Source organism: Panthera uncia, assembly GCF_023721935.1.
Source record: "Panthera uncia isolate 11264 chromosome B2 unlocalized genomic scaffold, Puncia_PCG_1.0 HiC_scaffold_24, whole genome shotgun sequence".
Lineage (NCBI taxonomy): Eukaryota > Metazoa > Chordata > Mammalia > Carnivora > Felidae > Panthera > Panthera uncia.
In genome coordinates, this window is record NW_026057580.1 from 101,898,292 (window position 1) to 101,917,567 (window position 19,276).

Below are 19,276 nucleotides of genomic sequence, written 5' to 3' on the forward strand. Positions count from 1 at the left end.
TGCAGGGATTTGGGGCGCCAACCCCCTCTCCCCCCTCCAGTCAAAACCCACATGTAACTTTACTAATAGCCTACTATTGACCAGAAAAGACTTACCATGACATAGTCGATTAACACATATTTTGTATATGTATACATATATACATACGTATATATACAGAATACATACTGTATTCTTACAACAAAATAAGCTAGAGTAACAAAAATGTTGTTAAGAAAATTATAAGGAAGAGAAAATACATTTATAGTACCAGTCCATTATTTCTAGAAAAAAATCCTTGTAGTACGTGGCCCTGCACAATTCAAACCCGTGTTGCTCAAGGGTCAGTTGTACGTGTATTTTGATGAAAGTGAGAAGGGTTGATGTGGGTGATAGAAATGAAGACTTAAGGAAACTTTTACATCTGTGTTCTGAAGTGGTGGAATTGAGTCAGTCCTCCGAAGAGGACACTTCTTTGCCCGCCCTCCTCTCCCGTCCCAGCCACTACCCGGAACAGAATTGGGAGAGTGTGCGAAGAGAAAAATCAGCTCAACGCGGATCAAATCCCGTTCACGTTAGATTTCTTGAATTGACTACTAGGACAGGGCAGAGAAGCTGGGGTAGGGAGTGTCAAAGACTGTGGCAAAGGGTTGTGGGGCACAGGATTACAAGACCCCAAAGGAATGCTGGTGATATCCATAAGCCCCGGGCGCTCTTGCTTCACCCTTCGGGCTCACCCTCTGAATTCTTGGCCATCAATCCTTCCAGTCCAGTAAGAGGGAGATGAGTCATGGTACAGATGATCCCCAGCTTATGATGGTTCAACTTAATGGTTTTTTGACTTTGTGATGGTGCAGAAGCGTTCTGCATTCAGTCAAAACTCAACTTCAGATTGTGAGTTTTGATCGTTTCCTGGATTAGCAATGTTGTATGGAGAGAGCACTCTCAGCCACAGCTCTCGCTCAGCCCCGTGATCACGAAGGTAAACAGCCAGTACGCTTATAACCATTCTGTTCCCATGCGTTCATTCTGTTTTCCACTTTCAGTGCAGTATTTAATAAGTTATATGTGTTAGTCCACACTTTATTATAAAATAGGTCTTGTGTTAGATGATTTTGCCCAACTCTTGGCTAATGTAAGTTTTAAGGTAGGGTAGGCTAAGTTATGATGTGCGTTACGGTAGGTGTATCCAATGCATTTTCAACTTAGGATATTTTCAATTTGCTGTAAATTTATTGCGATGTAACCCCATCATGAGGTTGGGAGAATCTGTATCCCTTAAGGACTGTGTTAGGGAAGTAGGGATAGAGGTTTCTGGATGCAAATGTTAACCTCTATTTGAGATGCCTCCTGGTGCTACTTTGCTCCCTGGTCGGTGAGGCTGTGTAGCATGCCAGAGGCATCCTAGCTGTGGTGCAGGATTTGGGGCTTCGGAAAGCACCCCTTACCGGGTTGCTGAGGGTTTCAAATGAATGTTAGAGAGGTTATGGAGAAAATGGAAATGATTTATATTTCATTCCCTGTGGATTCTTTACTGGACACGTTAATTAAAGTCTTCTGGACATTCACTCCAACAGGTTCCGACCCCTGAATAAATTAGTTTTAGTCTTCGCCATTCATTCAGAATAAAATGGTTCCACAGAAATGTCTTCATGAAGTAAAAAAAAAAAATGGATAGTCAGAAAAACTCATTTTTTCAGATCATCTGTGGCCCATCCTGTTAGTAAGGGACTGCTCCCTCTAGTACATTCCCGCAGATTACTTTTCCAACTCGAGTGCAATGATTCAAGCCAAGACCTTCATCACTTCCCTTTGGAGACTATTACACAGCCCAGCAGACATCCTATTAAGCTTCTGATACGCAGAGGAAAAGGAAAGTTTTAAACTTGAGACTGAGAAGGAAGATGATTCATGGTCCCGGAGGAAGAGGGCCCCCAAAGTTTTCAAAGATGACCCCCAGCTGCCACCCCTTCCTTTGGGCGCACACTCACCTCGTGGGCCCCAGAAAGTCGATGGAGCCAGTGTGTGGACCAGGGTGTAGCCCTTTAAAAGAATGACAGAAGAATCACTGGGAGTCAAGTTCGGCAATGGGCAAAAAAAAGGGTGCAGACACTTTAATGTAGTGTGGGAGTTAAAATGCAAAAGTTGGCTGTCCTGACCACATTTAGAATTTATGATTCAATATTTAAGAAGACCATAAAAGTCAAATTGCTACGGTTGGGGCAGGAAATGACTCAAGACCAAAAGGAAGACTTCTGTTGATGCAAGGTCAAGGTGAGACAGTTAATTCTGGCTGGTGGCTCTCACTGGGATAGACCAGCTTCCTGACTCAGGGGCTGGAGGGGACACAGGGGTAGCATGAACACTGTTCCCGAGAGTTCTGACAGCAGGAGCTATTTATTGCAAAAGAGTAAATATGAAACATGAAGTCAAGGATATCAATATTTACAAAATAGAGAACATTCTATGATTAGCAAAATCCCTTTCTCCAAGTGTGTTACTCTATCCCATTTTGACCGGACAGGTTCCTGGCTGCCTGCCTCAACGTCAAGTGACTTACACTTCTGCACCGTTTTTATTGTAGGTATCTTGACATCGCAAAGTCAGTATTTCTGTTCTCCACGTGTGCTTTTAACACCCATTGTGTGTATCATTCATTTGACATTTACAGCCTGTGTGCCGTTTTATTTTCTGTTGGATCACACTCTTCCCATCTTTCATGGGAATTTTCATTTGTTTTGTTTTTTAGATTTCACCTATATGGGAAATCATACGATATTTGTCTTTTTTGACCTGTTTCATTTAGCAGAATACCCCCTAGGTCTGTCTGTGTTGTGCATGGAGAGATTTCATTTTTTTTTTTTTTTTATGACTGAGTAACATTCCATTTTATATCTGTCCCACATCTTCGTTATCCATTCATCTCTTGATGGACACCTGGGTTCCATCAATATACGGACACCTACTTCCGTATCTTGACTATTGTAAATAACGCTGCAATAAACACAGGGGTGCATATATCTTCTCAAATTAGTGTTTTTGTTTTCTTTGGGTAAACACCCACTCGTGGAATTACTGGATCATACGATCTTTCTATTTGTAGTTTTTTGAGGAACCTCAAAACGGTTTTCCACAGTGGCTGTACCAACTTCCACACCCAGCAACAGGGCACAAGGGTTCCTCTTTCTCCGCATTCTCTCCAGCTCCTGTTACCCCATGTCCTTCTGATTCTAGCCATTCTAGCAGGTATAAGGTGATGTCTCATTATGGTTTTCATTTGCATTTCCCTGATGTTTAGTGGTGGTGAGCATCTATTCAGGCGTCTGTGTGCCGTCTGTAGGTCTTCTTTGGAAACAAGTATTTATTCAGCTCGTCGGCGTATTTTTACTTTTTTTTTTAAGTTTTTATTTATTTTGGGAGAGAGAGAGAGCATGAGCAGGGGAGGGGCAGTGAGAGAGGAAGAGAGAGAGAATCCCAAGCAGGGAGCCCCGCGTGGGGCTCGAACTTAACAAATCGTGAGATCATGACCTGAGCCGAAATCGAGTCAAAATCGAGTCGGACGCTTAACTGACTGAGCCACCCAGGCGCCTGTGGGTCCTCTGCCTATTTTTAATCAGATTATGATTATGATTATTTTGGTGTTGAGTTGTATAAGTTCTTTATGTATTTTGGATATTAACCCCTACAGAGATACTTTTTGAGAAGGGGGTCTTTAGGAAAGGAAGAGACTGTGCCCAGGAAGTCAGTTGTAAGGTGTGTTGGATACTGGGGAGGAATGAAGCGTAAGAGGGAGCGAGAAGGAACTTCATCAGCTTGGATGTGTTGTGTGGACTTGGTCGGGGAGTAGCAGGATTCCAAGCGTCTGATGTGAACTGCCTGGACTTTGGGTGTCATAAGCTTGAGCAGTATTTAAGTTTGGGCCTGAACTTTGTCATTTCTCAAAATGAGAGAAAACGAGGCTTCCGCAGAGGGTGCTCTTGTCCGAGGAAGTTCTTGTCTTTTCTCCTCCTCGCCCACGTAATGGACTCTGATGGATATGGAATTAGGGGGTGGCTTTTAATACTAATTCTGGGTGTTTGAGGTTTCTTATGCTGCCTTATTAGTATCTGTGGCTCCCCCCCCCCCCCCCCCCTTTTTTTTTTTTTTTTTTTTTTGAGAGAGAGAGCAGGGGGGGGGGAGACAGAGGGGGGAGAGAAATTCCCAGCCAGGCTCCATGCCATCGGCGCAGAGCCCAAAGTCAGGCTCATGACCTGAGGCAAAATGAAGAGGCAGATGCCTAACCGACAGGGCCACCCCCCGTGCCCCTGGGATCCCCTTTTTGGTAGTGATTCTCCGCGAGAGAATCTATCCTGCAGCATACAGAACTGTGTACCCTTTGGGGAGCTGACCATGTTGGAACTGAGTTCTTTTGAATTAAGCCATGGAAGATGGATAAAGCATGACCCTTTCTTTACTTATGTCTCTTTCAAATTTATTCATCACTTAGTACTTCGTTGTTGTTGTTGTATTTTTTTTTTAAAGATTTTGTTTTTAAGTAATCTCCATACTCCAATGTGGGGCTCAAACTCACAACCCTGAGATCAAGAGTCGCTCGCTCCCCCCATCTGAGCCAGCCAGGCCCCTCCCCTCCCTTTTTAAAGACTTTATCTTTTATTACTTTTTTTTTTTTTTTAACGTTTATTCATTTTTGAGAGACAGAGAGAGACAGAGCATGAGCGGGGAAGGGGCAGAGAGAGAGGGAGACACAGGATCCGAAGCAGGCCTCCAGGCTCTGAGCTGTCCGCACAGAGCCCGATGTGGGGCTCGAACTCACAAACCACGAGATCATGATCTGAGCCGAAGTCGGACGCTCAACCGACTGAGCCACCCAGGCACCCTGATCTTTTATTACTTTGAATAATACCTCAAATTCACTGTGAAACAAGGCATGATATAAATACATTTCATAAAATATAAATACATGTCATATTTCTGCAGTTTGTCTTTTTTACACTTTTTTTTGTTTTTTTTTTTGTTTTTTTTTACAAAACCATCAACTCCTTGAAGACTGAATAAGCAGTTCAGTTTCCTGAGGGGCTAGATTAAACAGGGCTGTCAAGGAAGGAGGTGAGAATGAGCCAGAATGGGGGCAGGGAAGCACTTTTTGACGCAGGGAGAACATCAGCCTCAAAGGCCCTACGATAGGAATGAACTTGGTGAATTCTAGGATCAGAAACGAGGCTAAAAAGAGTATTGCTTGGAGAACATCGGAGATTTGAGAGTGGGTCAAAGAGACATTCAGGCCAGATGGCCTTGGCTGTCATCAGAATTTTATTTTAACAAGATTAGAAACCATTGGAGTACTTAAATTAGCTTATTTTTTTTATTTTTAAATTTTTTTTGTGTGTTTATTTTTTGAGAGAGAGAGGAGGGGGCGAGGGGCAGAGAAGGATACACAATCTGAAGCGGGCTCCAAACTCTGAGCTGTCAGCACAGAGCCCAACACGGGGCTTGAACTCACAAACCATTTATTTAGATCATGACCCGAGTCGAAGTCGGACTTAACAACTGAGCCACCCAGGTGCCCCAAATTGGCCTATATTTTTAAAAGATCACTAACAGTGTGACAGCAAGTGGACGGTACTGAGGTGGGAGTGGCATGGGCCAGGCCGTAGTCCTGGAGTTGGACAGAAGCGCACAGATGTAGAAATAGGTTCGGGAGGCAGGGCTTCTGAATTTGGGCTGGTGGCTGGCGGGACAGAGAAGAATTGAGGAAGACATCCCGGTGTTTTGCCTGATCACCTAGGTAGACTGTTTCTGGTTGTGGGGGTCAAGGCGGGCCATCAAGAGAAACCCAGTGTCATTCAACTAATTTACGTTGAGAATTTAAAGCGAGGTGACTGGACTACCGGGACATTCTCTTTTCTGGAAGGAAGTCCACTTGAGAGATTGAATTAGGACCAGAGGGGCCTGGGGGTGCGCAGTCTGTCTCGTTCCCCCCCACCACCCCCCACCACCCCCCAGTTGGGCCTCTAGAGTGGACCAGAATGCATCCTCGCCCCTCCTGGAAGGTGCTGGAGGCCCATCACTCACTCTTAGCCCTGCCAGCAGGAGGCAGCGGGGCCTTGTACCACAGAGTGGGGGCGGGGGGGTACAGTGATGCCAGTTTCTACGCTGGGAGGATGGGAAGGGAGCCAACATAACAGAAGGGGTGGATTTGAGAGCCGTGTACTGGAGAAACGAGGAAACTTGGCAGCTGATTTGTGGTGGGCTGGAACGAGAGAGGGAAGAGATAGGCCTCATGCTTGGGGGTGCCTGGGTGGCTCATTCGGGTGAGTGTCTGACTTTTACTTCGGCTGGGATCGTGAGCTCACTCTTGTGAGTTCGAGTCCCACGTCAGGCTCTGCACTGACCGTGTAGAGCCTGCTTGGGGTTCTCTCTCTTCCTTTCTCTCTGCCCCTCACCCGCTGGCTTGTGCACATGCTTGCATTCTCTCTCTCTCTCTCTCTCTCTGTCTCAAAATAAATAAAAAAAAAAATAAGAAGGCCTCATGTTTGCATCTCCTGAGCCTTAGCTCATTGGTGAGAAGGGGTGATGGGTATGTGGTGGGGCAAGTCAAAAAGAAACGAGTCTTTATGTGGATACATTCTTCAACTAACTTTTTAAACTTATGGTCCCAACTACTCTGCTCAGTTTTCTTGAAAATTTGGAGGGCATTTGATCAATTAGAAAAGACCTGCAGGGGCGCCTGGGTGGCTCAGTCGGTTGGGTTTCCGATTCTTGATTTTGGCTCAGGTCATGATTCCAGGGTCATGGGATCAAGTCCCTCGTCGGGCTCTATGGGGATCATGGAGCCTGCTTAAGACTCACTCTCTCTCTCTCTCTCTCTCTCTCTCTCTCTGTCCTCCCTGACTCGTGCATTCTCTTCCCCTTAAAAAAAAAAAAAAAGACCTTCTAGGTCCCCCACCCCTAACACTTTCCATGATGCACGAGCCACATGTTTTCACTTTAAGCTCATTGTTCTTCTGAGGAAACACAGTGAGCAAAAGCTGTACAGTCACATTGGAAGATGCATCATTCAATGCGCACTCCCTGCTCGCTGTTCACCGACCCCTATGGGCAGACAGGACGGCTCGCAGGTGTTTGAGAAAATAGGCCCTGAAATTGAACCCTATGGCCATGGTGGCGTCCACGGTGTGGATGAGGGCAGCAAATCCCACGGTCCAAATGATTGTTGATGACATCTGCTGACGTCGCCAGTTGGTACAAACACTAACACACATGCCATTTCTGGTACTTAGAAGTAGGGTTCCAAATTATATTTAAATGAAGCTTTGTGTTTAAAAAGCTCCCGGGGGGGGGGGGGTGGATAACTGTATCAGACTTAATTAAATGCCTCAAAAATCTCAAATACCTCTGTAACCATTCCTAAAAATAAAATGCTTGACAGATAGAGGTGTCCTGCGGCTTTGTTTAGACAATTAATTCTCGAATTTTGGTGCTTAGTGATACTCGCTGACATTTATTGAGTGCTTCCTGAGTGGCAGGCACTGTGTTGACGAGGTATGTCTCGTGATCGTCACGTAGCCCTATGAGATGAGAGGTGGGGACTATCCTCATCACCCCATTTTACAGATTAGGCCGAGCGAGGTTACGTATTTTTCCACGGTCCCACAGTGCTGCAGCCGGGACATACACCCAGGAATTCTGGCTTCGCAGCTCACATTGGTTCCTACCATACTCCAGTGTGTATATGAATCTGTATTATATTAACAAAAACTTTGTTCACGTTTATTTATTTTTGAGAGAGAGTCAGAGCGTGAGGGGGGTAGGGGCAGAGAGAGAGGGAGACCCAGAATCTGAAGCAGGCTCCGGACTCTGAGCTGTCAGCACAGAGCCTGACCCGGGGCTCGAACTCCCAAACCATGAGATCATGATCTGAGCCAAAGTCGATTGCATAACTGACTGAGCCACCCAGGTGCTCCGTTTTTTATATTCCTTTTTCCTAAGAAGAACTATGAGCCATTGCTGTCCTGGAGATGTGGCAGTGTCTGTGATGGCTGGGTGCTGGCTTGCGGGCGGCATCCTTCCTTCTCTATGACTGTGCCTAGTGAGATGGCAGAAAGGAAGGTGGACAGGGCGGGGAAGGGAAAGGAGAGACGATTTTCTACTTCAGAGTATAATGAACAAAAATTCCATTAGGTTCCCTGGAGCCTGAATTTATTAAGATAGAACAGGAGAAAATGTCTATTGACATTTTGACTTACTGTAAAGGCAGGTAATCATTTCATCTTGAGAAGGGGCTGGGCCCCCAGTGGCCTTGGGACTCCTCTGGTCTGTCTCTTTCTTTCTTTCTTTCTTTCTTTCTTTCTTCTTCTTCTTCTTCTTCTTCTTCTTCTTCTTCTTCTTCTCCTTCTCCTCCTCCTCCTCCTCCTCCTCCTCCTCCTTCTTCTTCTTCTTTTTTAAGATTTATTTATTTTTGAGAGAGAGAGAGAGAGAGTACAAGCAGGGAAGGGGCAGAGAGAGAGGGGGACAGAAGATCTGAAGTTGGTTCTGTGCTGACAGCAGCGTGCCCGACTTGGGGCTTGAACTCACCAACTGTGAGATCACGACCTAGGCGGAAGTCAACCACTCAATCGACTGAGCCACGCAGGCACCCCCTAAAGAGAATTTCTAAGGAGAAGCACAAACCTATGAGATTCAGCAGTTGCCTTGGGTTTAAGCAGGGGACGGTGGGGGTGGGGAAGAACAACATCCTTTCTACTCATTCTCTTTCCTTTGTTTTTGTTTTACGATTTTTAATGCAATGTTCTTGGTGTACATCTATACTCTCATGTGTGGGTGTGGAGCCAACTGGGAGGGATTTTCCTACCTCGGCATCTTCATTAAACATTTATTGAGTGTCTGTCACGTGTTCAGGGGAGACACCAGGGAACAGGGTCCTAATGTGGAGTTTCCTCCCCAGCCAGGTGGGTACGCACCCGCGTAGTCTTGTTCTGGGCTGTCAAGCTTTTTGACTTTTGCTCAGGAACATGCCTTAAGAGTACTGTGTGTGGATTGGGGCGCCTGGGTGGCTCAGTCGGTTGGGCGTCCAACTTTAACTCAGGTCATGATCTCATGTTCCGTTCTGTGAGTTCGAGCCCTGCGTCGGGCTCTGTGCTGACAGCTCAGAGCCTGGAGCCTGCTTCCGTTCTGTGTCTCCCTCTCTCTCTGCCTCTCCCGTGTTCACGCTCCGTCTCTCAATAATAAAGAAAAGTTAAAAAAAAAATGTTTTTAAGTAGGTGATGGGGATTAAGGAGGGCACTTGTGATGAGCACAGGGTGTTGTCTTAAGTATCAAATCACTAATTCTACACCTGAAACTAATATTACACTGTATGCTAACCAACTAGAATTTAGATAAAAACTTGGGGGAAAAAGAGTGCTGTGTCTTACTATTTATCGTAATTATTGTTACTTTCGCTGAAAGTTTAGGTGTGAACAACTTAGTCCTGACAGCAATCCTCAATTGAGTCAGACTGTGCGCTTTCTTTCTTTCTTCCTTTCTTTCTTTCTTTCTTTCTTTCTTTTTTTGTTTTTATTATGTTTGTTTATTTTGGAGAGAGTGCAATCAGGGGAAGGGCGGGGGGTGGGGGGGCACAGAGGATCTGAAGCGGGCTCCACGCTGACCACAGCAAATCCACCGTGGGGCTTGAACTCACGAACCTCGATACCAGGACCTGAGCCGAAGTTGGTGCTCGACCGACCGAGCCACCCAGGCACCCCTACGCCGTGCACCTTCTTGACTTCCAACTCCTAGTCAATCAAGCCATCTCTCAGCTTGGCATTTATTTTTTTCTCAGCCTGGCTTTTCAGTTGTGTTGCGGCCAAAAAATTGTTCAGTGGAGACCCTGCTCGGGTGGGCAGGGACACAGAACAAAACACGCTGCTTCTGTTTACATCCTTTGGCTGAGCCACCCATTTATTTCTCTGTAGCAGGCAGGATTTCCTCAGGAAGCTGTCCTGGTGGACTGTGGGCCAGGGTTGACCAGGATGTGGTGACACGGAGCTGGCCCCCACCCCCACCCCGCCCTCCGGGACCTGTGCTGAGGTCAAGCCTAGATCTGTATCTGGGCACGCCCTCTCCAGTCTGTAAGTTCCAAGGCCCGCTCTCCTGCCCACACTGGGGTGGGGATTGATTGGGTTTGCGCCCCTCTTGGCACGTGGCTTCTTTTTCCCATTTCATGCTCTCGCACGCGGTACTGGGGTAGAGAGCTGGGGCAGGGACACCTCCCAGAGGACCCCTGAGCGGCTGTGTCCACATTTCCAAGCCCCCAGCATTTCCCACAGTGCCACAGGCCAGCCGCTCGAGAGCGGCTTGGGTCAGCCATGGGCCCAGCCTCAGGAAGAAATGAGGGATTGGATGACGTGCCAACGTGTTTGGCCTCACCAAGCACCCAGGTATATGTTTCTTCATATGCGGCTGAGTGAATTATTCATCTGTACACTTCTGCAGCTCCGGAGAACTGCTAACTAATACTCATCTTTATTTAAAAAATGTCACAAGAGGGGCCATCTTCTGTGGGAGGCCCCAGGAGATGGCTTTATCATTTAAAATAAGCGATAAGGCTAGCTAAGGTTTGTTATATACCCAACTGGTATAAGCCCATCACTCTAAAGTGCTGACGTCAGGTTTTGGAGTAGATAGGCATGGGTTTGAAGCCTGGGTCTGTGTTTTACTAGCCAAGTGGCAGCGGATGTGTCTGTCACCTCCCCGAGTGTCTATGCCCTCACTGGTGTTGTATGCTTAGTAAAACCTACATTAAGTCTTGTGTGTTTTAAGTGAAATAACATGCAAGAAAACCTGACACAATATAGGCATGTACATGTTCAATTTGTCAATTTCTCCCCCAGCTCATCCAATCAACCTCCCCAACGCCCATGCACGCACACGTGCACAGGTGCGCACGCGCACACACACACACACACACACACGCACGCCAAATTCTATTGTCAGCATACTCAACAAATTCAATCAAACAGAACAAAAGCAGGGCGCCTGGGTGGCTCAGTCAGTTAAGGTTCCAACTGCGGCTCAGGTCATGATCTCGCAGTTTGTGAGTTCGAGCCCCGTGTGGGGCTCTGTGCGGACAGCTCAGAGCCTGGAGCCTGCTTCGGATCCTGTCTCCCTCTCTCTCTCTGCCCCGCCCCTGCTCCCGCTCTGTCTCTCTGTCTGTTAAAAAAAAAAAAAAAAAAAGAATACATGTTAAAAAAAAAACATTAAAAAAAAAAAAACAGAACAAAAGCAAATCATTTTAGCGGCATCCATATGATGCACGAAGCTCCGTGCTGTTAGTCTGGAAGATTGTTGAGCTTTCATGAAATGCCTACCCGTGCGACCTTGTGGTAGGCACTGCAGAGAGTTCCAGATGTACTGCATTGTGAGAGGGCACATGCATGGGCCTGGCCGAGCTGATACATGGTGGGGAAAGTTCCTGAATGTGCGTGCGTGAGACAACCAGGACCAAATACATGCAGGGAGGGCAGAGTGACTACATAAACCCTGAGGGAATACACAGCATAGGAGGGACATACCTGCAGATAGATTCCCCTTCTACGAATGAGAAAAAGGCCAGCCATTTCGGAAGCTGGGTTTATCACGGGTTTCTTGGCTTCTACGTATTTTATCTGTAGTCCTATCTGCTTCACCCACTGAAACTGTTTCTACCTAGACAAAGGGGATTTCATTATGACGCAGGAAAATTTTTTCAGCCAGACAACCCAGGGTTGATCATGATATTCCATAACATTGGTATTGATAGTGACAATGGCAATGGTTAAGAGCAATCATTTATTGAGTTCTGGGTGCCAGATACTCTTTTGAGTGCTCTATGTGGATTATTGATCCCTGTTATTTGGACTCATTGCTCTGTGGGCAGGTACTTCGAAGGCACAAGGAAATTTAGTAACTTGCTTCTTTGAGGTTAGAGATTGGGGGGTATTAACAATTATGCCAGGGGTGCCTGGGTGGCTCAGTCGGTTGGGCATCTGACTTCGGCTCAGGTCATGATCTCACAGTTCGTGAGTTCGAGCCCCCGCGTCGGGCTCTGTGCTGACAGCTCAGAGCCTGGAGCCTGCTTCACATTCTGTGTCTCTCTCTCTCTCTCTGCCCCTTCCCTGCTCATGCTCTGTCTCAAAAATAAATAAACATTAAAAAAAATAAAAAAAAAATTATGCCATATACTGCTTGTTCCTCTTCCTTTTCCAAAAAAGAGAAAGGAACCCAGAAACAAAACCAAGGAAATCCTCCACAAAAGTAGGTAGAATAGTATCTTATAACAAACAGCATTTTTCTCTTTTATAAAATGGAAGGTGAACATGAGGAGGGTTTGTAAGGAGAGATCAAATGATTCTTCCGATGTCTCCTAGACAGAGTATTCTGAGGTCATTTAAGTTCACCTCAATATCTTTGATTAAAAAACAAGTTGTGGGGTATGGACAAAATCCAACGCAATTCTAAGAAACAACTACGTGAGTAATTATCATTGGAGGTTCAAGGAGAGTTGGCAAGATTTCGAATCAGGAGGAAATTCACACAGAAGTAGTCTGTGGAAAGTTCTGAATCATGAGTTCCAGACTTCTAGTCTTTCAGTTTTCCATATTTGAATAGAATGGATTAAAATGTTTTGATCCCAGAATTTTCCTTTTCTTTTTCTTCTTCTTCATCTTCATCTTCGACATCGTCTTCTTTTTCTTCTTTCTTCTTTCTTCTATTTATTTTACAGAAAGAGACCACACAAATGGGGGAGAGGGGCAGAGGGAGGGAGGGAGAGAGAGAGAGAGAGAGAGAGAGAGAGAATATCTTAACAGGCTCCACACTCAGTGCAGAGCCTGACTCAGGATTCGATCCCAAGATCCTGGGATCTTGACCTGAACCAAAATCTAGAGTTGGACACTCAACTTACTGAGCCACCCAGGCACCCCCAGCCTTTTCCTTTTCTTACCTTTCAACAGTGTCATCTTGATTTCCTTCTATTAAATTCTGTCTCTGCTTAGGAGATATTTAGGGTCTCTTGTCAGAAATATGTTCCGACCTAATAAGGTATTCTCCAAGGAAGACTGCCACTCATGAATGAAACAAATGAAAGTGTATAATGGAAAAAAAATCTATGATGTACATATTGGCAAGTGCCTCATGCTTTAGTATCTCTCCTTGGTCGTCTTCTTAAATGTTGCTGTCAGAATGCCAGCCTCATGGACTATATTTTTCAGGAATGGCTGTAATTCTTTTACTTCTGCCATATTTTATGCCTTTCACTGGTGTTGTTGGCATGGAGAGGGGGCTGGGAGAGAAGAGCCTCTTGTCACTGGGCAAATGTTTTGGAAAAAATGAAGTGAGGTTGAAGTTAATTGGCATACCTTTTTAGAAATTTCCTGAATTATTTCTATGGAAAATCAATTTGGGTTTTCTGCATTTTTGCCTGTGAGTCATGTCAGGCTTCCACAGCCACGCTCATGTGTGGGGAGGTGGGAACAGGGTCTGACCTCAGTCTAGGCACAGAGCGAGGAAGCTTTACAGGTTCATGGTGCTCGCAAATAAGGACAGGCAGCAGTGGGGGCGGGGAACCTCTTACTCACCAGTTTTCCCAACACACCTGCCTTCTGTGACCAGGAGGGCTGTGAATTACCTGGAGCTGGAGAACAGTTACCTCTAATGGCCTTTTGAGAATCTTTATTATCTGCATTTATGGCCTGGTTTGTGGACAGAGGTCAGAAGATCTTGTTCTGGGATATTCATTAACAGAACATTCATAACAGAACATTCTCTTTAAATGCAATACAGGAAAGTATTTAGAGTTAGCAGACTAGGTCGTTCATGGCCTAGATATAGAGAATGAATCGAAATAGCCCTCACTCATTTTTACAAAATGGAATATTACCAGTACTGCATCTCCGACTGTGTGAAAATGCGGACATTGCAAATTACGTAATTGCACGCTGTATATGGAAGCCCGACATCACCCCGAACTCAGAAAACACTGTCCTATAAAAACCTGCTTCTGCTGCCGGGTTCTTTCACTTTCATACTTGCAGCCTAGAACCAGCCCTTGAAAAGGCTTGTCTATGTGTGCGTGAAATAGTTTTCCCTTGGTGGTGGCTGTTGTGCAACATCATGCCTACTGCATTTGACTTTCTCACATTTAAAAACTAATAAACTACATAAACATAAAAGCGCTAAGTGTTAAAACCAACACCTCTTAGGAGTTTGTTTTTAATAAGCTTATGTAATTAACACCTTGCACTATATATTCCATTTGTTTCTTTTGAAACCTACAAAGAACAGGATGATACACACAAAGAAGGCAGCGCATAGTTAATATTGGCTTTTTGAATTATGATGGAGTCGTGGGTGTTGTAGAAATTAAGCCTTGCCAGTTACTTTCAAGTCTGAGAACCAAAGAGTCGGTCCATTACCTAGAGAACATGAAACCGAAACATAAAGCAACGTGTAAATTGTTTCTATTCCTCTTCCCAAGGGGCTGAGCATAGTGCCTGGCACAGTGCTTGCTGATTGATCATTTTATCGTTTCGATTCATTCACTGATTCAGTAAATTAGTTTCGAGATTCTTCTAGACGCTGCCCTAAACCCTGAACAGTGAACAAAACTTAGAAAACTCTCTGCCCTCATGGACCTTATACTTTAGTTGGGGGAGGGGGCTAAAACAGACACGAGTTCCACGCCAACTATTTTAAATTTCATTTCTATTTATTTATTTCTATTTTCTTGTAACTGTTTTTGAGAAAGAGAGAGAGTGCGTGTGCATGTGAGTGGAGGAGGGCAGAGAGGGGGAGGGACAGAGGATCTGAAGTGGCTCCGTGAAGATAGTAGCGAGCCTGACGCAGGACTTGCACCCTTGAACCCATGAACCGTGAGATCATGGCCTGAGCCGAAGTCGGACGTTCAGCCCACTGAGCCACCCAGGCGCCCCATATGCAAACTGTTTTAGGTGATGAGAGGTGAGGAGGAGAGAGTAGGCAGAGGACGGGGGTCAGAGACTGTGTGTGCCTGAGAGGTTGTCATTGTAGATAGGATGTGCTTGGGAAGCAGAGTTTCCAGTCCCCGCTGCGGCAGGTGGGGGAAGAGCCCTGCGGGGCGGAGAGAGGAGCCAGCTCCAAGGCCAGGCTAGCTGGTGGGCTGGAGGGGAAGCCAGGTAGTCGGTGTGGCCAGGCAATGAGCCGAGAGGCTCCAGATGGGGCACGGGAGAAGGGGGGGGCACAGGTGCCAGGGGCCTTTCAGTTCATGGGCGGGGGGGCGGGCTGCGGCCTTTACTCTGAGGCAGACTGGAGGCTTCTGAGTAGAGCGGCAGGATCAGACTTAGGTTCAAACAGGATGTCTCCGGCTGCTGTGGTTGCAGGGTTCCTGGGGTGAATGGGAGGCAGCCGCATGTTTGATTTCCCAGTGTAAAAGAGAGCTGTTGACTTGTGCTTTGCCAATGGAAAAACACAGCCCATCCTGACAGTCAGCATTAAAAACGAGGGGACTCTTTAAGAGACTTGCTAGAACTATGTTCATGACTTTTGTTTTTGTTTTCAGGCTCCCCCCCCCCACACTATGTGGCAATTAAAATAAAAATGTATCTTATCCACATCACAGAGTAAAAAGTGAAATTGCTCTTTTTTATAGAGCAGGTGAGAAGCCTGAAAAAGTTTGAGTAAGTGGGGTAGACATGTGACTAGTCTAGAAATCTAAGAGCATGGATAGGAAGGAGGGGACTATGTCCCAACAAACCCTGACCTATAAAACTGTTAAAAGAAACAAGATATGGCTGATAAGTACCTAAACACGTTCATTCTTCAATAGAAGTGAATTGCTCTGTAAGAAAAACGTTTATGGGGGAGCCTGGGTGGCTCCGTCAGTCAAGTGCCCGACTCCGGATTTTGGCTCAGGTCATGATCTCACGGCTCCCCGTGAGATCGAGCCCCACGTCGGGCTCTGTGCCTCCAGTGTGGAGCCTGCTTGGGATTCTCTCTCCCCGGCTCTCTCTGCTCTTGCCCCGCTTGAGCTTCCTTCCTCTGTCTCTCTCCAAATAAATAAACTTAAAAAGTATATCTTAGAAATTTTTAAACATTAGATGTCATGAAAAAGGCAGTGGTGATGTTAGTAAATTCTCAGCTTGTGAGCAAATTGGAAGAAATGAACATTTTCATTTTAGTGATAAGTGGCTTGGTAGAATGATGTAAATGCATCTTAGGTGGTGTTTTTTTGTTTGTTTGTTTGTTTTGTCCTTTTAGGTATAACATGCCTGTCAAGTTCACATTGTAACTCTCTAAAGGATGTGGTACAAAGCAAATAATCTTCACTCTCAACCTCCAAGATGTCTTTAATCTCCAAGTAAGAAGAGATCCATTGCTAAGGATGCTTTTTCAGGGAGCTGTCATGTTATATTCTTGGCAGTGGTGAAAATCTCCTATGATGAAAATTGAGATCACTTTGAGGGGAAATGATGTAGTTGGGGAAGAACTTTTCCTTCCCAAAGGATTGAAATAAAAGTATGGCCTTCATGTCACGTACTGCTTTATATGGTTGCATCCACAGATGGACAGACACACAGATGTAGATACAGGTAATACTCACCTATGTGCCTGGGACAACAAGAGTAATTCTGTGCGGCTGACATTCCCTTCATCTGCTTTTGCCTCTCTGTTACAGGTCAGAATGGGCACAGAATGAAGCCAGCAGATTTTCCCTGTTTACCCCACATTCACAAGTGGGCCTTTGAGTGCCTGAATAAAGTCCTTAGAGCACTGATGGTTATGAGTGTCCGTGAGATCAAGGGGATGGACAAAAGGGCACATGTCAGAAGCTAGGTCAGGAAATGCGCTTGAGGAGGGTTAGGGGTGCACTGAAGAGCTGTTTTTGGATTACTTGGAGTTTTTCCCGGGCAATGGGTGAGCTGGTTTCTCCTTGACTTTGGAAAGAAACGACCCAATTGGTGTCACATGAACGAAGAGCTCTAAAATAGCCTCAGGTAAATAGGAACAGACAGGTTTCTGTTCAGCCGGCCATAGCTCATTCCCAGAAAGGGAACGTGCTCGTTTCCTTGGCCTCAGCATTGCTGTAGTATTTGCTCTTTGATACCACCTGACCTGGCAGCGTTCCAGGTGTGTTTTCCTACTGGTCTCCCTTGGGGATTGAATGGAAAGGATTCAACTGGATACATTCCTGATACATTCAGTGCCTTTCTATATAGTCTTTGTTTCGAGATACTTACTTGCCTTTTCTTTTTTTTTTTTAATGTTCATTTATTCTTGAGACAGAGAGAGACAGAGCATGAGTGGGGGACGGGCAGAGAGAGAGAGAGGGAGACACAGAATCAGAAGTGGGCTCCAGGCTCCGAGCTGTCAGCACAGAGCCTGATGCGGGGCTCGAACCCATGGACCGCGAGATCATGACCTGAGCCGAAGTCGGATGCTTAACCCACTGAGCCACCCAGGCGCCCCGCTTACTTGCCTTTTCTGTCAGGGTGTGAGGAGAACGTTCAGCCTGTAGTGACCTTGGGCCCATTGCACTGCGGAACTTTCTTGTTAATCTTCCTGGTATAAGGATCTTCCATTGGATTCCAACAAGATCCATGACCGTCAACGTGCTGAGAATTATCAGCAGTAAGTGGAAATAATCAGAAATCATTTCTGCACATGAAGAATCCTCAACCTGGGTTTCCTTCTTCTTCTTCTCTCCTGACTCCCGTCCTGCCACACCTCTGCACCAAATCTTCAGCCACCTGGGTAGCTTTTCCTCTTGGAACAGGTTAGGTAGACTGTCTCCTGACTCAGAGGAATTATATTTGTGGTGCCTTCTGCCTGGAAATGTATTTCCCACCCGCTCTCCTCATTCCTTATGTGTTGTTATTTCTAACGATGTATTTCACGTTTGATTGTCTCACTCAGTGGACTCAATTGCTATTGTAAGGTTGGTGGGGCCAGAGACTGAGACTACAATCTCACCATTATATATGAAAATCCTGAATGAATGTTATGAGACCCTCAGGAAGCAAGGAGATCAGCTCTACTGACCTTCCTTCCTTCCTTCTTCCTTCGATAGACACTTCTTAGGTGATTGCTAAGTATCATTGTGATGGTGTTAGGTGCTGAGGTTGCAAAAATGAGTAAGACCCAGTTCCACCTTCAAGGAGTTTAAAGTCCGGGGATAACAACCATGTAAATTAAGTAAAAGTCACTTTTCAAAGATGTCCTAAAATAGAAAATTTCAAATATATACAACATTAGCATATTTTAAAGAAGCCCCATATTCCAGCACTACCATTAATCAGTCACTGCCAGTCTTGTTTCGTCCATGTCTGCTCCCACTTTTTTCCTCTCCCTCCTTGACTTTGAAGCAGATCGCAGACATCAGGCCATTCCATTTGCAGGTGGAATGTGTGATTTACAGTGACGCAGTGGGAAGGTCACGTGCCGGTCACGTGCCATTCACGGCCCATTGTGAAGGATGGGCTGCCGTCTGTAGGGTCAGTAGGGCGAAAGCGGGTCCGGGCAGAAGAAGCCACAAGGAGGAGCGCTGATGATACGGTGCTGCTGCCTGTACTGGTTTGATCTGGCCCAAACTGGTATATGGATAGGGAGGTGGAACCATGGGAGCAAGTCTATAAAGACAGGCAGTTCCAGGTAAAAAGGTGCTTGTTTTGTATCCAACAGACCAACGCTGTCAAATCCTCCCTGGGAGACATTTTAAAGTTCTCAAGATTTGGGGCGCCTGGGTGGCTCAGTCGGTTGGGCGTCCGACTTCGGCTCAGGTCACGATCTCACGGTCTGTGAGTTCGAGCCCCGCGTCGGGCTCTGGGCTGATGGCTCAGAGCCTGGAGCCTGCTTCCATTCTGTGTCTCCCTCTCTCTCTGCCCCTCCCCCGTTCATGCTGTGTCTCCCTCTGTCTCAAAAATAAATAAAAACGTTAAAGTTCTCAAGATTTATATTTGAAAAGTGACAGTGGGCATGGCGCATAGAGTGGGTTGCAAATGAGATGAGATTGGAGAGAGGGTAAGTAGCTTGGGGAGTTCTGTCCAAGGCGTGAACACTGCTCGGATGAACATGGAGAGACATTTTGAGACCCTTGAGACTAGGAGAGATATTAGAGAAGACATGTTATACTAACATCGACTTATGTATGACACATTAGTATAATTTAAGTTATATTAGTCATAGTGATCTCTTCCTTTGGGGGTAAGTGAATGACTCCTGAGAGTCTGGCATCCGTGGAACTGGTTGATGCTAATCTCTGGAATACTGGAATCAGGAACGAAAGTTTGGGGGGTTGGAGAGTTCA

At 45.8% G+C, this 19,276-nt stretch overlaps 1 protein-coding gene across 3 annotated transcripts in view; it reads left to right on the plus strand.

Annotated features, from left to right (window-relative positions):
* Positions 1-19,276, plus strand: part of SASH1 (SAM and SH3 domain containing 1) — a 312,995-nt gene that overhangs the window by 138,543 nt on the left and 155,176 nt on the right. The gene's annotated exons all lie outside the window — the stretch shown is intronic.